This window comes from Sus scrofa, chromosome 8 (genome assembly GCF_000003025.6).
Source record: "Sus scrofa isolate TJ Tabasco breed Duroc chromosome 8, Sscrofa11.1, whole genome shotgun sequence".
NCBI classification, from domain to species: Eukaryota; Metazoa; Chordata; class Mammalia; order Artiodactyla; family Suidae; genus Sus; species Sus scrofa.
Genome location: NC_010450.4, coordinates 12,459,245 through 12,477,421, shown reverse-complemented (window position 1 = coordinate 12,477,421; position 18,177 = coordinate 12,459,245). Strand labels below are relative to the sequence as shown.

General features: G+C 45.1%; 1 long non-coding RNA gene across 6 annotated transcripts in view; it reads left to right on the top strand.

Moving 5' to 3' along the window:
* The window catches only part of LOC100739688, a 162,684-nt gene that overhangs the window by 48,682 nt on the left and 95,825 nt on the right, over window positions 1–18,177 (top strand). For all 6 annotated transcript variants that reach the window (XR_304761.3, XR_002346573.1, XR_002346572.1 and 3 more), the window contains exon 4: window positions 9,721–9,878. This is a non-coding gene — a long non-coding RNA (uncharacterized LOC100739688). The remainder of the gene's footprint in view (window positions 1–9,720; window positions 9,879–18,177) is intronic.

Sequence of the window (18,177 nt, the reverse complement as noted above, 5' to 3'; positions counted from 1 at the left end):
AGGAGACGTATGTATATGTACGTACACAGACTCTCATATCTTCACATTCACAACTCTGTCTGTCTATCTGTCTATCTATCTATCATCTATCTGTCTATCATCTATCTGTCTATCTATCATCTATCTATCTATCATCTATTTATCATCTGTCTGTCTGTCTGTCTATCCATCCATCCATCCATCCATCCATCCATCCATCCACTATCTATCTTCTATCTCTTACCCACTGGAAACCATGCATTCACATCGATGCCTTCGTTCCAAACCAGTAACACAAAGTTCATTCCTGTTTTCTCCCTTTTAATACATATAAGTTCTTTCTGGGCCAGCGAGATACCTGCCTCCCATTATCTCTAATATATTTGCTTATTCAGTCAATCACCTGGTACAAGACGGATCCCTGTTGGTGTGGCTGCCCCTTTCCCCTTGCCCTACTCACTCTGCATAGGCTGCCACCTCTACCCCTTCCAGCCCTGCGTGGAAGCCCTCCTCACTCACCCTGTGTGCAGACACCCCGTGCTTGCTGCCCCCACCTGCGGACAGTCTCTCTCCCAGATTTTGATGATTATTTTCTTGCTACCGTAATTTTTTAAATTGCAGTAAAATGTGCACAACAGAAAACTTACCGTTTTAACCATTTTAAAGTGTATGATTCAGTGGCGTTAAGTTCATTCACATTGTAGTGCAGACTGTTCAGCTTCAGGACTGGAGCCGTCCATCCTCCCAAACTGGAAGTCTGTCCCCATCAAACAGTAACTCCTCAGCCCCTCTCCCTTTAGCCCCTGGCAACCGCTCTTCCACTTTCTGTCTCTATGAATTTGACGCTTCTAGGTACCTCATGTAAGTGGACTCAGACCATGTATCTTCTTTTATGTCTGGCTTATTTCATTTAGCATAATGTTTTTGAGGTTCATCCATGTTGTGGCATGTATCAGAACTTTTTGCATTATTGTTATTTGCTTTTTAGGGCCACACCAGCGGCATATGGAAGTTCCCAGGATAGTGGTCGAATTGGAGCTGGAGCTGCAGCTGCTGGCCTACACCACAGCCATAACAACGTGGAATCTGAGCCTCGTCTTCAACCTACACCACAGCTCAAGGCAACACCAGATCCTTAACTCACTGAGCAAGGCCAGGGATCAAACCTGCATCCTCAAGGATACTAGTTGTGTTCATAACCTGCTGAGCCACAATGGGAATGTCTAGAACTGTATTAATTTTTAAGGAACAATACTCTAATATATATATGAGGTATATGTGTGTAACATAAATACACATCTCTCTCCATTTTGTTTATCCACTCATCTACTGATGGATGTTTGAATCGCTTCATCTTTGGCTTTATGAATAATGCTGTTATGAACATTCTTGTACAAATATCCATTTGAAGAGTTCCCGTCGTGGCACAGTGGTTAACGAATCCGACTAGGAACCATGAGGTTGCGGGTTCGGTCCCTGCCCTTGCTCAGTGGGTTAACGATCTGGCGTTGCTGTGGCTCTGGCGTAGGCCGGTGGCTACAGCTCCGATTCAACCCCTAGCCTGGGAACCTCCATATGCCGCGGGAGCGGCCCAAGAAATAGCAACAACAAAAAGACAAAAAAAAAAAAAAAAATCCATTTGAATCCTTAATTTCAGTTCTATCGGGTATATAGCAAGAAGGGAAGTGGGATCATATTACAATTCTATTTTTATTCTTTTGAGCACCTGTCATACAGTTTTCTACAGTGGATGTACCATTTTAAAGTCCCACAAGCAATGTACGAGTTGGAATTTTTCCACATCGTCACTAATACTTGTTATTTTCTGTGGGGTTATTTCTTTTTTGATAATAGTCATCCTAACGGGTAAAGAGGTATCTAATTTTTATTTGTATTTGTATTTCTCTAATGATTATTGCTGTTGAGCATCTTTTCACATGCTTGGTGAACATTTACATAAATAGCACAAAATATTCCATTGTTTATTAAACATATTTAACTATGCAGTAAATATAATATCTGTGTTTCACAAAAGTGAAATTGTGTATAGTAACATACATGTACTGTATACATATGTCTATTTTCTATGTTCTTTTTTTTTTTTTTTTTTTTTTTTGGCTGCATGTGGTATGTGAAAGTTCCTTGGGCCAGGGATTGAACCTGACCCACAGCAGTAACTTGAACCACAGCAGTGACAAGTTTGAGTCCTTAACTGTTAGGCCACCAGGGAACTCCTATAAATTTTTTTAAACAGAAAAAAAATTTAAATTAATTCTTCATAAAGATCAGGAAACATGGTAAAAAGAAAAATGCTTGAATCTGCACATTCTTTGGACTGTAGTTAGTACGTTGAATGTAAAAGCTCTAAAATTCCATTGCAGAATAGTGTCTGAGGGGAGGCAGGTGGTGATCAATGTTTTCATTTGAAGGAGGCACATTCCCTGGTTTATACGGCTGGGATTTATTCTTTCATCTGGATGCACTCACCCAGCAAGCACATTGGGAGCACATCCTTGCTCTGCCTCAGAAGTGCTTGTGCTTATTGGACAGTTGTATGTTGTCTGCTGGGAAAATATCTATTCGAGTTCTTGGCCCATTTGATCATTGAGGTTTCTTGTTGAGTTGTAGGAGCACTTTATATATTATGGATACTAATCCCTTATCAGATTTATAATTTGCAATATTTTCCTCCATTCTGCAGATGGCCTGTTCACTCTGTTAATAGTGTCCTATTTAAAATTTTTAAATTTAAACACATATTTAAAAAAATTTTTCAAAGTCCTATTTATCTTTTTTCACTTTTGTTGCCTATGTCTTTTTGTTTCACGTCATATCCAAGAAATCATTGCCAAATCCAGCAAAAGGAGCAGAGAACAGGAAGGTCAACAACATTGGCTAGAGGGATGGAGGGAGGAGGTATTGTGGGTTGGCAAAATCTCTTTCTGCATCAATTGGTAAGACCATGTCCCCTCCCATCCCCTGGCTTCCTCCTTTAGTCACTGCCTGCTCCTGATTTGGAGGTGGCCTGCAGAACTTTATTCTCCCACGAGAATGATTTTATTCCCCCATGATTATTTTGTCAGGCCATTGGACCTCAGGGTGATGCCAGTGGTTTTGTTGGAGCCCAGAGGAGTAAGGCCACTTACAAATAGCTACCCCTAAGGATGCTGATCAGAGAGATCAGCACTGCCAGAGAGGAGATTACTTAACCCATGATCTAGGGTAATGATTTTTCCCTAAGACATCTCCCAGTTAGAGTGCTTAAGGAAGTTCGATTGTAACTGCTTGTCATACCCTGATTGATTTGGAAAATGGAAAAAAAGATTGCTCATTGCTGACTTCCTCTACAAATAGAGGCCAGTGGGGAAAATCACAGACTCTTGGACAATTAGAACTGGAAGGACCTTGGAGATATCATCTAGGGCAGTGTTTTTAAAACATTTTTAGCCACTGTTTTTTTTTTTTTTTTCTCTCTAAGTGCAATCAATCATATGATCAATCCCAACAAATAAATACAAATGAAAAAGGCCATTTGCTTAGACATCTCTCCTCCTGCTGAGAAACCCTCTGTGTAGTCCAACTCCTTCAAATTGAGTCCCCCAGAACGGAACTCATGGGTTCAGAGTCAACCAGCTTGTGATGGTGGGTGGAACCGGAACCTATGTTTTCCAATTCTCTCTCTCTCTCTCTTTTTTTAACAACTGCACCTGAGGCATCTGGAAGTTCTCAGACCAAGGACTGAATCAGAGCCTCAGCTGCAACCTATGCCATAGCTGCGGTAATGCTGGATCCTTAACCCACTGTGATGGGTGGGGATGGAATCCACGCCTCTTCAGAGAACCAAGCTACTGCAGTCAGATTCTTAACCCACTGTGCCACAGCAGGAACTCTTATTTTCCAGTTCTTAAGTCAGAGCTCCTTAAACCAGACAAGGCGTGTCATGCTATTCTGAGGTCTTTTGTTCTTGCAGGGCTCGGATGTAAAGAGAAGGAAAAAGAAGCAGCAGATTAATCTGGTACCTTGAGGTTATCCTCCCAACTCAGAGGGAGTGTGATTAGCTAAGGCCACATAGCTGACCCTGGTGAGAGGGCCTCCTGGCGGGGGTTGTCTAAGGGTGCCTCGGAGTCGGATATAAGGCATTTACAAGATCTGGGGATGAAAACCCTAGGAAAACGATACAAGTTGTCCTGAAGTAGATACATGTACAAGCAGATGGAACATTCCATTCATCAGAGAGTCTCCACCAGAATATGGAGGAGGGGGTTTCACCATCTCCCTCCCCTGGGGCGTGAGTTGGGTGGTAAGGAGTCCTTGGTGCTCCCAGCCAGAGGAAGTAAGCCTGCAGCCATGGCTTCCACTCTCTTGGAAGCTGCTGTTGCGGTGTGGTGGGAGCAGGAGGCAGTGCAAGGGGCAGGGAGGGAGGGATCAGAAGGAAAGTTTGCTGAGCCTCTACGATGATTTCGAAGCTTTGGGCAAAGGCAAGTAGAGCCCCTTGGACTTAATTTTAGTAGGGAGAGTGGGAGATGATTAGAGCTGGAAAAGAGAATTTTCAGGAGTCACCGTCAGAGGGAGAATTTTTCTGGAGTCCATGGCTGGGAGGGGGAGAGAGATGGCATGAGGACAGAGACTGACCAAAAGAACTCTGCTCAAAGGGCATTTAGAATATTTTGCTGTGCATGAGAACGCACTGGCCTTCTTCTTTGCCATTTCCTCAAGGGTTGAGTGAAGATTTAAATTGGTTTAGAGCACTTTTTTGGATGGCTGGACTCTGATTCTTTGAAACAGAGAAATCACAACATGTCTGCTGTCGATTGTGTTTTGGCTACTTCTGCATAGTCATCTGGCAGAGATAGGAAGGGACCTGGGGCAAAGCGCCTTGGCTGTATTGATTTAAGGAGTTAGCACGTCTAAGGAAGCAATGAATTAACTTAAAGTAGTGATCAGAAGCCTATGAAAATACAGTGGTGGAGTGGCTTGTGACCATTTGTGCCTGTTGACAGCGGATGGCTGATTGACTGATGGATGGGCTGAGGCACAGCTCAAAGTCTCTTTGCAAGCCCCTCATTGTCAGCCTACTGGGGTTCTCTCAATCCCTAAACCTGAGGTTTCCCTGGAGGCTGGAGTCCAGAATCCTAGTTTTTCATGCACTCTGCTTTGAGACTTAACGTTCACATGTAGAGCTGTTGCTAGCCAGCCTCTCTTCTGATTGCTCCATGCCCTTCCTGGTCTGGTTGTTAAATATTTAGAATATCATCCCCAGTTTATCTTACTTCTCAAGTGTGCTAGGTGCAAAAATTTATCTTCCTGGTGAACATGTGAAATTAACATTCTGTTGCAAAAGATGTTTAAATCTGGATAGTTTGGAGTGCTGGGTGTGTATATGGGGTGTGATTGGGAGATGAAGTTAGTGAAATTGACAGACTAGATTCCTAGTAAGACTGCTGACTGTGTGTCTATGTTTAGGTTCTGCACTCTTGCCTAGCAGGTTTTGGCTGCAAGATCTTTTTTCCAAATGCAAATATGAGTATGTTGTCCCTTTAAGTGGTAAATAATAACCATTTTTTTTTAACATTTATCACATCTCTTCCAGTCTGTGTTTGAAATTACACTAGAGCTGTAACTTCATATAATGGGGGCTCCAACAAGATTGCCAAATTTGTGAATTGAGCTTTCCTCAAAGGGATTATTTTTTAGATTAGTCAGGGATTTCCTGATGGAAAGTGACAAAAATTCTACTGGAACTAGTTTAGGTAAAAAGAGAAATTAATTTTCTTGGATAGATCAGAAGAGAGAGGTATAGCTTGGGGCAACTGAAGCCAGGAACCTTCTTTCTTTCTTTCTTTCTTTCTTTTTCTTTTTAGAGCTGTGCCCAAGGCATATGGAGGTTTCCCAGGCTAGGGGTCCAATGGGAACGATAGCTGCCAGTCTACACCACAGCCACAGTAACGCCAGATCTGAGCCGTGTCTGTGACCTACACCACAGCTCATGGCAATGCTGGATCTTTAACCCACTGAGCGTGGCCAGGGAGCGAACCCGCAACCTCATGGTTCCTAGCTAGTTGGATTTGTTTCTGCTGTGCCACCACGGGAACTCCGGTACCTTCTTTCTTTGGGCTTGACTTCTTTCTGAAGGTCAGCTTCATAATTCTCAATGCATCTAGCCTTCTGAGGAGCAGAAGGAGCAACGATTAGTAGCCTCCAGCAGGGCATGAGAACAGTGGTCTGCGTTAGCAGTAAACATTTCGAAGCAGACTTGTTATATGACGCCATCTACCTACAAAGAAGGTAAGGGAGTGTAATCCTTCTGAGCCCAGACTAACAAAGCTTGATAGGAAGCACGCTAGAAATCCTCAGCATTTCTTGAATTAAAATACATGGTTATTTTCGGGAGTTCCCATCGTGGCTTAGTGGTTAACGAATCCGACTAGGAACCATGAGGTTTCGGTTCGATCCCTGGCCTTGCTCAGTGGGTTAAGGATCCGGCGTTGCCATGAGCTGTGGTGTAGGTTGCAGACTTGGCTTGGATCCTGCATGTTGGCTCAGACCCTGCATTGCTGTGGCTGTGGTGTAGGCCGGCAGCTACAGCTCCGATTAGACCCCTAGCCTGGAAACCTCCATGTGCCGTGGGAGTGACCCAAGGAAAGACAAAAAGACAAAAAAAAAAAAAAAAAAAAAAAAAAAAGAAAGAAAAAGGAAAAAGATACATGGTTATCTTCCTTCTTTCCTCCCTCCCTCCCTCTCTCTTTCTTTCTTTCTTGAGGCATGGAGGTTCCCAGGCTAAGGGCCAAATTCTAGTTATCAGCCTACACCACAGCCACAGCAACACAGGATCAGAGCCACATCTGTGACCTATTCCCTGTGACCTATTCCATAGCTCAGAGCAACACTGGATCCTTAACCCACTGAGTGAGGCCAGGGATCGAACCCGCCACCTCATGGTTACTAGTCAGATTCGTTTCTGCTGTGCCATGATGGGAACTCCTGGTTATTTTCTTCCTTCCCTCGCTCTCTTTCTTTTACACCTTTCTTCCCCCCTTATCCCCTCCCTCCTTCCCCTGTCCCCACTCCCTCCCTCCTTCCTTCCTTCCATCCTTCCTTCCTAACCTCCCCCTCTTCCCCTGCCTCCCATTTGCCTTCAGGATTGGCTCTAGACTTATTTCTATACCTTGAACATGACTTGCAGAGACATCTGAGTGACTGACCCTTGTTTTAGCTCTGCAGCTCTAACTGCAGAAACTGTAACATCTGGACCAGGCTGCATTGATCCGAGGAGGCTGAAGGTGATGAATGCTGGTGCTTGTGTTTGAATATGCAGTGTTGTACCATATTTATAGCCATATTTGCACAACTCCAAGATTGATGAGGTGCACCTGCTCCAGGTGTGATGGGCTCCAGGAAACATCCAGAACTGCTCCAGGCTGGGGCAGAGCAGCTGAGCCACCAGAAAGTCAGATGTCTTTAGCAGTTGTTCAACTCTGAAATTCAAACTGTGTGGAAAGTCTCTCAGGAAATAGAATTTTAAGGTTTTTTTTATTTTATTTATTTATTTATTTATTTATTTATTTATTTTATTTTCCCACTGTACAGCAAGGGGGTCAGGTTATCCTTACATGTATACATTACAATTACATTTTTTCCCCCGAATTTTAAGTTTTAAGGCTTCTTTTTTTTTTTTTTTTTTTTGCATGGTTGGGGTCTCCTGTGTATGATGCCCAAACTATTATGCATTTTTTATTGCTTCGAAGTGATAGTTTTCAGTTTACCTTGGCAACTTCTTCATCTGGTAGAAGAGAAACTGTATGTCACCCTTTTATTATTTGAATTATTTCAAATCCTACTCTTGGATGGCCCTCTGTGGTGGCCAAGGAAGTGATAGTGACCCAAAACCATAGTCTTCTCAACACCCCAAAGAAACTCACACCCGTTTCCTACCATTAGGCAGCACAGACACAAGAAATCATAATATTTATTTCCTTTTGTTAGGAGCGTGTTGGCAGAATAACATAATGACTGAAACTATGGTTCCCGAAATCAGACCCGGGTTTGAATTATGTTTGGCCACTCACTGATTGTGTGACTTTGAAGACATCACTCTTTGATCCTTGATTTTCCATTGATAAAAATGGGAGAAGTGATAGTTCTGATCCCATAGAATTGTCATGGGACTCAGGGAGTTAATGCATAGAAAGTACTTAGCACCACACCAGGCAGTTAGTAAATGCTCAATTTACATTGGGCTTTTATTAGTAATAAACCCTATCTCATGCTCTTCTTCTTAATCTGCTTCTTTGATTAATAAAACTTTGGAAAATGAAACATTACTTAATAAATAGCATTTATTTCCTTGGATCTATTAAAACTGGGGGAGGGGGTTCTAAGTAGGGAAAAATCATAAGGGGGTTTTGGTAGTGAAAAAAAGCTTGGGCATCAATGCCTGTACTATGAAGCAGAGGCTGCAAACGATAGCCCACAGGCAAACGTGGCCTCCGCAGGAGTTTGATTTGGACAGTATTTGCTTGGGGTTTAACGTGCCTGGGCTGGTGACGTTTAAGAATCAAAAGATTTCACATGACAATTAGCATCTCCTTTTGATCTTGTGTCTGGCCTGCTTTCCTCTTTCACGTTACCAGCCTAGGGAAGATGGAGTAATGGTCCCCCAGAGAGGTCCATGTCCTAATTCCTGGAACCCGTGCAGGTGTTAGGTGACATGGCGAAGGGAAATTGAGGTTGCTGATGGAATTAAGGATGGTGTCATCTGACCTGAAAATAGGGAGGCTCTACAAGGGGAGGGGGGAGGGAGTGGGATGGATGGGGAGTTTGGGGGTGGGTAGAAGCAAACTATTCCATTTATAATGGATAAGCAATGAGGTCCTACTGTACAGCACAGGGAACTGTGTCCAGTCTCTTGGGATAGAACATGATGGAAGATAGTATGAGAAAAAATGGATATATATATATATATATGTATGACTGGGTCACTTTGCTCTACAGCAGAAATTGGTGCAACACTGTAAATCAACTATAATAAAAAAAAAAACAGGAAGGTTATACTGGCTGGTCTGAGTGAGTCCAGTGTAATCCCAAAGGTCCTTATAGGTGGAGAGGGGTGTAGAAGAGGAAGTCAGAGGGAAACGTAGTTATGGAAGAAAGATCGGAGAGATGCAACATTGATGATCTTGAAGATGCAGAAAGAGACCACAGCCAAAGCATGGAGGTGGCCTCTAGAAGCTGGAAAAGGCAAGGAAAAAGATGCTGTTGTAGGGCCTCTGATGCAAGACACAGCCCTGTGAAACCTTGGTTTTAGCCCTGGGAGTCCTGTGTTGGACTCCTGATTTCCAGAATGGCAAGATAAAATATTTGTAGGAGTTCCCGCTGTGGCCCAGTGGGTTAAGAACCCAACATAGTGTCTGTGGTGATGCGGGTTTGATCCCTGGCCCTGCTTAGTGGGTTAAGGGTCCAGTGTTGCTGCAAACTGCAGCTCAGATCTGGTATGGCTGTGGCTGTGGTGTAGGCTGGCAGCTGCAGCTCCAATTCGACCCTTGGCCTTGGGACTTCCATATGCCATAGATATGGTGGTTAAAAAAAAAAAAAAATATATATATATATATATATATTAAGCTATTAAGTTTGTGGTAACTTGCTGTAGCCACAATAAAAGCAGCATGCACTGTTGCATTCCTGTAGGATAAAACTATTTTTGCCTGTTCTTGATCTTTATGTTTTGAACCTAATTCTTTTGAGGTGCTTCATAATCCTGGCAAAGCCACTAAGCTGAGCAGAGCTGCAGAAATTCCCTGGCTTTCCTGCTGGAAGATGTCGATCAATGAGGGCGCTCGCGGCCTTTGATGTCAGGCATCCACGCCCGCTTCTGTAAAGACTCTCGGCTCCACAAGAGAACGGTACTTTTGATATTTAGAAAAGTATTAAGTGATAATGATTACTGTGGGATGGTTGTATTCCCTCCTGTTGGGATTCTAGCACTCCATTTTCACATGGTTTGGAAGAGCTCAGCACTTTTCTCCAACCCCGATGGCCTGGGCTGAATGCGTAATACTAGTTAGGAGGAGAAGGGCTTGTCTGAGAAAGTATGTTCTCATCGTCTCTGCATAAATGACCATGGGGACCCCTTGGAAGGAACTGGGACTGAGAGAGGCAGGAAGAAGCAGAGTTCTTTCCAAGAGGTCCTGGAGCAAGTGGCAAGGACCTTGGGAGCAGATACTGTTCTCAGGTGGCTGTAGGGTGAGAACACTGAACTCTAAGCAGTCCCCAGACCTGGTCCCTGTGGAGAAAGAATTCTGCAAAGAGACAGAGGGTAGTGAGGGAAATAAGTGTTTACTAAGAGAGAAGAGAGAGAAGACAGATGTGGATAAAGCCCAGGTGGGCTGGGGGGTGTGGGGCTGGAGAGGGATTGAGAGACAGAGACAGACAGAGAAAGGGCAAGAGAGGAAGAGAGTGACGCATGTGCTGGAGGTCATTTAAATCCCTTGCGTGGGAGCAGTCCTTCCGGGATGCCTCTGGCCAGTCGTCTTCCTTGGTCTGGCTTTGAGCCCACATGTGGCCTGGCTCAGGGTCCTCCCCTGTGTGCGCGCACCTTTTAGCCAGGATGGAATCCAGCACAAGGGTGATGGGAAGTTGACAGGAAGTACTCTGGTCTGGTGCCCCTTCTTTCTCAGACCCCCAAGGACCGTGTCCGTGAATGTGTAGTTCCTAGTTCTGTTCCACAGGTCTCCTTGACCTCAAGAATGAGAAATAGGTGGATGCAGGATCCTTTATCCAAGCAGGATGCAGATGGATAAAGTTATCTGTTCATAGGGAACACATTACAGTTGCTCAGCCTGGGACCCATCTGTCTCCTGCTTTGACACCAGACGTGACCCATTTAGGAACATGAGGATAGGAGTCCCGTGGATGGAGGGTTGCAGTCAGGGGACCTTTGGGAGATTTAGGGCAAGGCCCTTCTCCAGGTGGGTGCCGTGGCAGGGTTTCAGCCGCCTCCCCACCCCATCCTACCCTAAGCTCTTTTGGGTAGGGCCCAACTTCTAGAGATGGACGTGGCAACCAGGTCTGTTGGCGGTTTGCAGAGTCATAGGTGACATTCTTCTCTAGGCCTGAGATCAGGACCTTTGGAGAGACGGGGTCTGAAAAATGGAGATATTAATTCCACTCGTGGGTTTATACCCCAAAGAATTGAAAGCAGGGGCGAGACAAGATATTTGTAAACTTCTCTCTCTCTCTCTTTTTTTGGGGGTGGGTCCTTTTTGGGGCATGTGGGAGTTCCAGGCTAGGGGTTGAATTGGACTTGCAGCTGCTGGCCTGCACCACAGCCACAGCAACACCAGATCTGGGTCACATCCACAACCTAGAGGCACTGCCAGATCCTTTAACTCACTGAGCAAGGCCAGGGATCGAACCTGAATCCTTATGGATACTAGTCCAGTTCTTAAGCCACTGAGCCATAGTGGGAACTCCTGTACACCTCTCTTCGGCAGTATTATTCACAGTAGCCAAGGGTCGAAGCAAACTTTATCCACCCACAGATAAATGATTAAAGAAAATGTGGTGCATACATACAAAAGAATAGTATTCGGCCTTAAAGAAGAGGAAATTCTGATGCATGCTAGAATATGATAGGGGCTGAGGGAGGGGGCGATGAGGAGTTCCTGTTTAATGGGTATCAAGTTTGAGTCTGGGAAGATGAAAATGTCCTGGAGATGGATGGTATTGATCTTTTGTAACAGAATGAAGACACTTAATTCTACTGAACAGTACACTTAAAAATGTTAAGATAGTGGAATTCCCTTTGAGGCTCAGCAGGTTAAGAACCCAACATAGTGTCTGTGAGGATGTGGGTTCGATCCCTGGCCTCACTCAGTGTGTTAAGGATGTGGTGTTGCCACAAGCTGCTGCACAGGTCGCAGATGTGGCTTGGATCCTGGGTTGCTGTGGCTGTGGTGTAGGCTGGCAGCTGCGGCTCCGATTTGACCCCTGGCCCGGGAACTTCCATATGCCACAGGCGTGGCCCTAAAAAGAAAAAAAAAGTTACAATTTTATGTTATGGGTGTTTGAGTGAAAAAAAAAATGAAAAAAGAGAAGAAGAAAAATGGTAAACACTTCTGCTTGTTTCTAGCGAAGACTGGGTTGGATGATAAAACTTGGTCGTGTGGCCATGGAGGACTTGCCAGCACTCTTTGAATGGGTGGCCCTCCTGTCACCTCCGCAGCTGGCCCCTGCTTCAGGGGGAGAGCGTGCCTGGAAGCTGCCCCGTGTGGATGAACAGAGAATGTGAGGCTTAGGTTGGCTTTTATACGCATCCCCCTCACCGGGCCTGAGCTGGACGTCTCAGTGGTCCCCCGACTCGCTTAGACCCTAAGTTGGAGGAGTTATTCTCCTCTCTTCTTGGACTTGAGGGAGGAGGCGGGGAGGGATGCTGAAAATGCTCCTCCTGTCATTTCCACTTTGGGCAAAATGGGTGGTTCATTTTTTGTGTCTACCTGACTAGGCCATGAGATGCCCAGACATCTGTTTAGATGTTCTTTCTGAATGTGTCTGTGAGGGGGTTTCTGGAGGAGATTAGCATGCGAATTGGTGGGCTGAGTAAAGCACAGGGCCCTTCCCAGAGTGGGTGGGCCTCCCCTCATCAGTTGAAGGCCTGAAGAGCCCAAGAAGGTGGAGGAAGTTGAATTGGCTCCCTGCCTCCCTGACCCCTTGGGCTGGGACACGGATCTTCTGCCTTTGGCAAACCTTCTTCTGAGGCCTTCAGACCCAGATGGTAAGCTATGCCATTGGCTCTCCAGCTCTCAGGCTTTAACTGTACCATCAGCCTTCCTGGGTCTTTGGCTTGCAGACAGCAGATCCTAGGCCTTCTTGGCCCCCATGATGACCTGAGCCAATACCTTCAATAGATCTCTTCGTCTATATGTAAATACGCTTTATTGATTCTGCTTCTCTGAAGAACCCCGACCAATACAGGAGGAGACGGTGGAATTCTCTCCCTGCTACAGAAGCTCAATGAGTAGAAAATGAATGTGTTCCCCTTACGTGTCCAATAAACTGTGGGCTCATGCTGGGCAAAGGTATCCTTTAAAAAATACCTTGGGGGGAGTTTCTGATGTGGCGCAGCGGAAATGAATCCAACTAGTGTCCATGAGGTTGCAGGTTCCATCCTTGGCCTCGCTTAGTGGGTCAGGGATCCTGAGTTGCCATGGCTGTGGCTGTGGCTGGTAGCTGTAGCTCCAATTAGACTCCTAGCCTGGGAACCTCCATATGCTACAGGTGTGGCCCTAAAAAGCAAAAATCACACAAACAAACCAAACCAAACCAACAACAACAACAACAACATAATTTACTGCTCTGGACTCTCTCTCATGTTCTCTCCGAGTGTCATCATATTCCTGTGGGGTGATGGCCAAGGGCACTGAGGCTTGGAGATGGGCAGACTGCAAGGTGGGGAGGGATGGGTATGACCCCCACCTCCGGCTTCTGCTCCATCTGACCCCCAGAGGTAACATCCCACCACCAGCCCTGCTGGGGCCTGAATCTCAGCATAGATGTCCAGAGAATGGTGAAGTCCTGGGTACTCCTCTCAGCAGAGAAGCTTTCCCCGAAAATTATTTTTCTTTTATTGTGAGCACTTAAAACTTGGAAGCACTGAGGCCCTTCAAATACAGAGTCTTGTATTCCTTTTTTTTTTGCTTTTTGGGGCCACACCTATGGCATGTGGAAGTTCACACACCAAGAGGTCAAATCAGAGCTGCAGCCCACACCACAGCCACAGCAACACGGAATCCAAGCCGCATCTGCAAGCTGCACTGAAGCTCGTGGCAACAATGGATCCTTAACCCACTGAGCAAGCCTAGGCATCGAGCCTGAGTCCTCATGGATGCTAGTTGGGCTCGCTACCGCTGAGCCACAACGGGAACTCCAGAGTCTTGTATTCTAATGCTTTGCTTGCCACCAAATCCAGAAGTTTAAAATTCACTCCGGTGTTTAAAACCTGCCACTGAAAGGAATGTCTATCATTTGTCTTTGTATTTTAAAAATAGGTGACTTGACAATTCCTTCCTATCTTCCAGCTTTTGCGCCGTGACACTGAGCTTCCCCCAGACACAGCCCCACCCCTTCCTTCAGCGTGACAAATGTGGAACGCATTTTGTTAGATACACGCTGACACCAGCCTGATCTCCCTGTGAAGTCTTAAAGCCAGGATGACTGAGGAGGTCAGCTTAGCAACTTGGAAATTGCCTGAACAGTGGTTTTCCGAGGTTTATTACCTAAGCTCAGGTTCCAGTGGGGCTTGTCTGGAAGGGAGCAGGGAGAAACCATACCAGCAATAGCCATTTGAAGTGGAGAGGCTGATCTGGACACTGTCTGCCCTTCTCCTGCCTTATGGTTGGTAATTCACCAGGTAAAATGCGGGACTCAGTGATGCCCGGAAAAAAAAAAAAAAAAAAAAAAAACAAGCAAAGCAAGCAAAAGTCTGATGATAATTACCTTTTGCAGGGGCAGAATTTACCTGAAATCTGTGGGCAGAAAGAGGGGATTCCAGCTCTCAGAAAGGATGCAGCTGAAATGCAATTTGGAAAGCGAATCTGCAGGCAGGGCTTAATGCACCCGATTTACGTGCCCTGTCAGCTTCTGAGCAACATAATTATTGTTATTTTTTTCTGCCTTGAGCTACTGCCTCCCAGTTTCTGGGAACAGAGCTCCAATATTTCCCACTTGGTGGCACTTATTACTGCCACCCCTCATGGCAAATTTCCCCCTTGGTCTTCCATCTCCCCCAACTTCCACTGAATCTCACGTTTAAAAAGAGCTGCTCTTCCTGTTTTCAGTTGGTAACACAAATATGCATCAAGCAGCAAGGATCCATTTGTGCAGTATTGTATTGGAGTAGATTTTCTGGTCTCAGGCAGTTGAGAAACCGCCGATGGTTTCAGATCCCTGTAAGCATCTGGGCTAAAATGATGTGTGATGCCTGCCTTGTGGTATAGACAGGTCTGCGAGGGACTCCATAATAGATGCTTTGATTCATGAATGCATCATGCTGGGGGACATTGCCCTGAGAAGACTGATTTACTGGAGATGAAATTCTCATCTGCATGTATGTGCGTGAGCATGTGCATCAAATCTCCGGCCCTCATTTCCTGTCCTGTCCTGACTCTGGCTCAGGATTGGTGGCTGTGTGACACTTGCTTACTCTTTTTCAACTCTACTGGCTGAGCAGCCTATTCAGTGGGACTGTGCAGATGAGGAATAGCTGGACCTGGTCCTCTTCTTTCAACAGCACCATCCTCATCGTTATCTTTGCTTTCATCTCCATCACCATCGTCATCACCATAGCGGTTCCCTTTGCCGCTATTATGACCATCATTCCTAAAGTTTATTGAGCCTCTTCTCTGTCCAGTATGGTGCCAGGCACGTTAGAAGCATCATGTTATTTAACTCTTAAAACAACACTGCAAACTAGATATGATAATTGTCACATGGTCGTGAGGCATCGGCCTCTCAGGGTGGGTTAAGCATCTTATACTAAGTCCAAGGTGAGAACATTGATGTTTTGACTTTATTTTTCTTTAAATTTTTAAATTTTATTTTATTTTATATTTTTATTTTTTATTTTTTTTGTCTTTTTTTTTTGCCATTTTTTGGGCCGCTCCCACGGCATATGGAGGTTCCCAGGCTAGGGGTTGAATTGGAGCTGTACCATTGGCCTACGCCACAGCCACAGCAACACGGGATCCGAGCTGCATCTGTGACCCACACCACAGCTCACGGAAAGGCCTGATCCTTAACCCACTGAGCAAGGCCAGGGATCGAACCCGCAACCTCATGGTTCCTAGTCGGATTCGTTAACCACTGCGCCACAACGGGAACTCCCCGAATTTTATTTTTTAATGAGAGTTGCAACATTTATTTCAGGCTATCTCTCTCTCTCTTTTTTCCTCTTTTTTCTTTTTTGTCATACCTGCGGCATGTGGAAGTTCCTGGGCCAGGGATCGAACCTGCGCCATAACAGTGACCGGAACCATAGCAGTGAAAACGCAGGAGCCTTAACTGGCTAGGCCATCAGAGAACTCTCAAGATTTCTTTGACTTTAAAGCCTATATCCTCATTCTCACACCATGCTGCCTCTCTTAGGGGTCTAGCTAACCATTTTTCTAAATAGAGGTTTTTGTCATGCCCCAAATCAGTGGGATTGGTAAAGCCAGATTAAACAAACAAAACTTTCTTAGAGCTGCATGCTGAGATGAAACAATGAGCTCTTTTCCTAAGCTCATTACAGGTATTAAGTGTTTAGCAATTTAATTAGGACACATCTAGATTTCACTATAGTCTCTAGAATACAAATGTCTTTGAACTTGGCATTCCTGTTTGATTTTGTGTGGCTTTGACCCCTTTATGGAGCTACCTGCAAGCCCCTTTAAATGATATGCTTCTTCTCTGTAATGGAGCATTTCCAGGCAGGCATTTTATTCATTTTCTTGACTTTAAGGTAGGGAGAAGTTGGGGAGATTTTTCAGCTCCTAAGACTTCATAGGAAACAATGACCAGGAATGTAAAACAAACAAACAAACAACAAAACAAAACAACCCCCCCAAAAAAACAACAAACTGAATTATTCAACTCTTCTACCAGATTAATGAGCAACATGGAGGCGTCTGGGGGAGTGTGGGAAGCACAGGCGATGATGCAGGAAGGCTGGCTACATTGTGGGATAAAATATAACACTTGTGGCTCATAAAACTTTTCTATGAGCTATTTTCTGCTCAACTCCATCATTGTTTCTTGACATGTGCAGGCATTTGGCCTGTGCCTGGTCATTTACTTTATAACAGAAACACTGGATTAAGGTATAAGGAAAAAGTCATTCTGGTGATTGGCTGAAAAGGGAAGGGGAGTTTTGCCTGGAGAAATGTGTGGGGGAAGCACATAAACTGTCATTTGCTCTACTTTTAGTTATTTCTAAAAAAATTGCAGGGGAATACAATGGTCTCAAAGGACTGAGTTTTAAATATGAGAATCATATTTAAGAGAAGAGAGAATTATTTAAAATTGGGACTGAAATATAAGATAGTGAGGATCTCTAGGTTCTAGAGGAATCTGGGAAATGAGTTTTTCTTTCTTCCTTCCTTCCTTCCTTCCTTCTTTCTTGGCCACACGCACAGCATATGGAAGTTTCCAGGCTAGGGGTTGAATCAGAGCTACAGCTGCTGGCCTACACCACAGCCACAGTAACATGGGATCCTAGCCACGTCTGCAACCTACGCCACAGCTCACGGCAATGCTGGATCCTTAGCCCACTAGGTGAAGCCAGGGATTGAACCTGTGTCCTCATGGATACTAGTCAGGTTCATTACCACTGAGTCACGATGGGAACTCCAGGGACATGCATTTTCTAAGCTAAGAGAAGTCTTGGATTCTCCTTACATCCACCTGCCATTGCTTTGGTGGCCTCTTCTGGGTGGGTGCCGGGGGTCAGGTTTAATCAGGGCAGCAAGCTGGTAACTCGAGCCAATTTTCAAACACCCAAGGGGGACGAGCTCTCTCTTGGCTCCAGAGTTTTCTTTCTTGCCGTGGTGGTGGAATAAATCCGATGAGGTGTGCTGGCCTCATAGACTTTTAAATTATTTACGCTCACTGCAACCTTGTCAATGGAAGATGAACCGCAGAGGCCAGGAAATTCTCAAACTTAGATGTAATTCTTGTTGTTTACAACCAAGTTCGTCTCTTTATGATCCCATCTTTGCCCCTGCACACCTGCCTCCCAGACTTCTTCCAAGACCCTTCCTTAGGTGGAGCTAATTAAGCCAAATATGGTCCTTGTGTCCAGTTTCCTTCCTTGGCCTGTAGCTTTTATTTCTTTTAACGAGAGTATCGTAGACTGGGGAGGGGCCTTGTTACCAAGGCAACTGGATCTGTTGCCTGTGCTTTTCAGTTATCAACTGGACGCTCTGCTCAGTGGGCCGGGCCTTTGGTGGAGGGCGGTTTCTATGCCGTGTGACCTTTGTAAAGCGTTACTGATCCTAACACTGCAAACTTCTAATGATTCCCAGAATGACCAGTTCCTGGGAGCCCAAGGATGGAGGGATCTGAAAAGACAGATTTGAGCCAGGCCAAGTTCTATTTATCCCTTATGGTCTGGGGTTTGCACACCTGGCCTTAGGGATAAGGTGCTGCCTGTACCATTAGGTCTCTGCC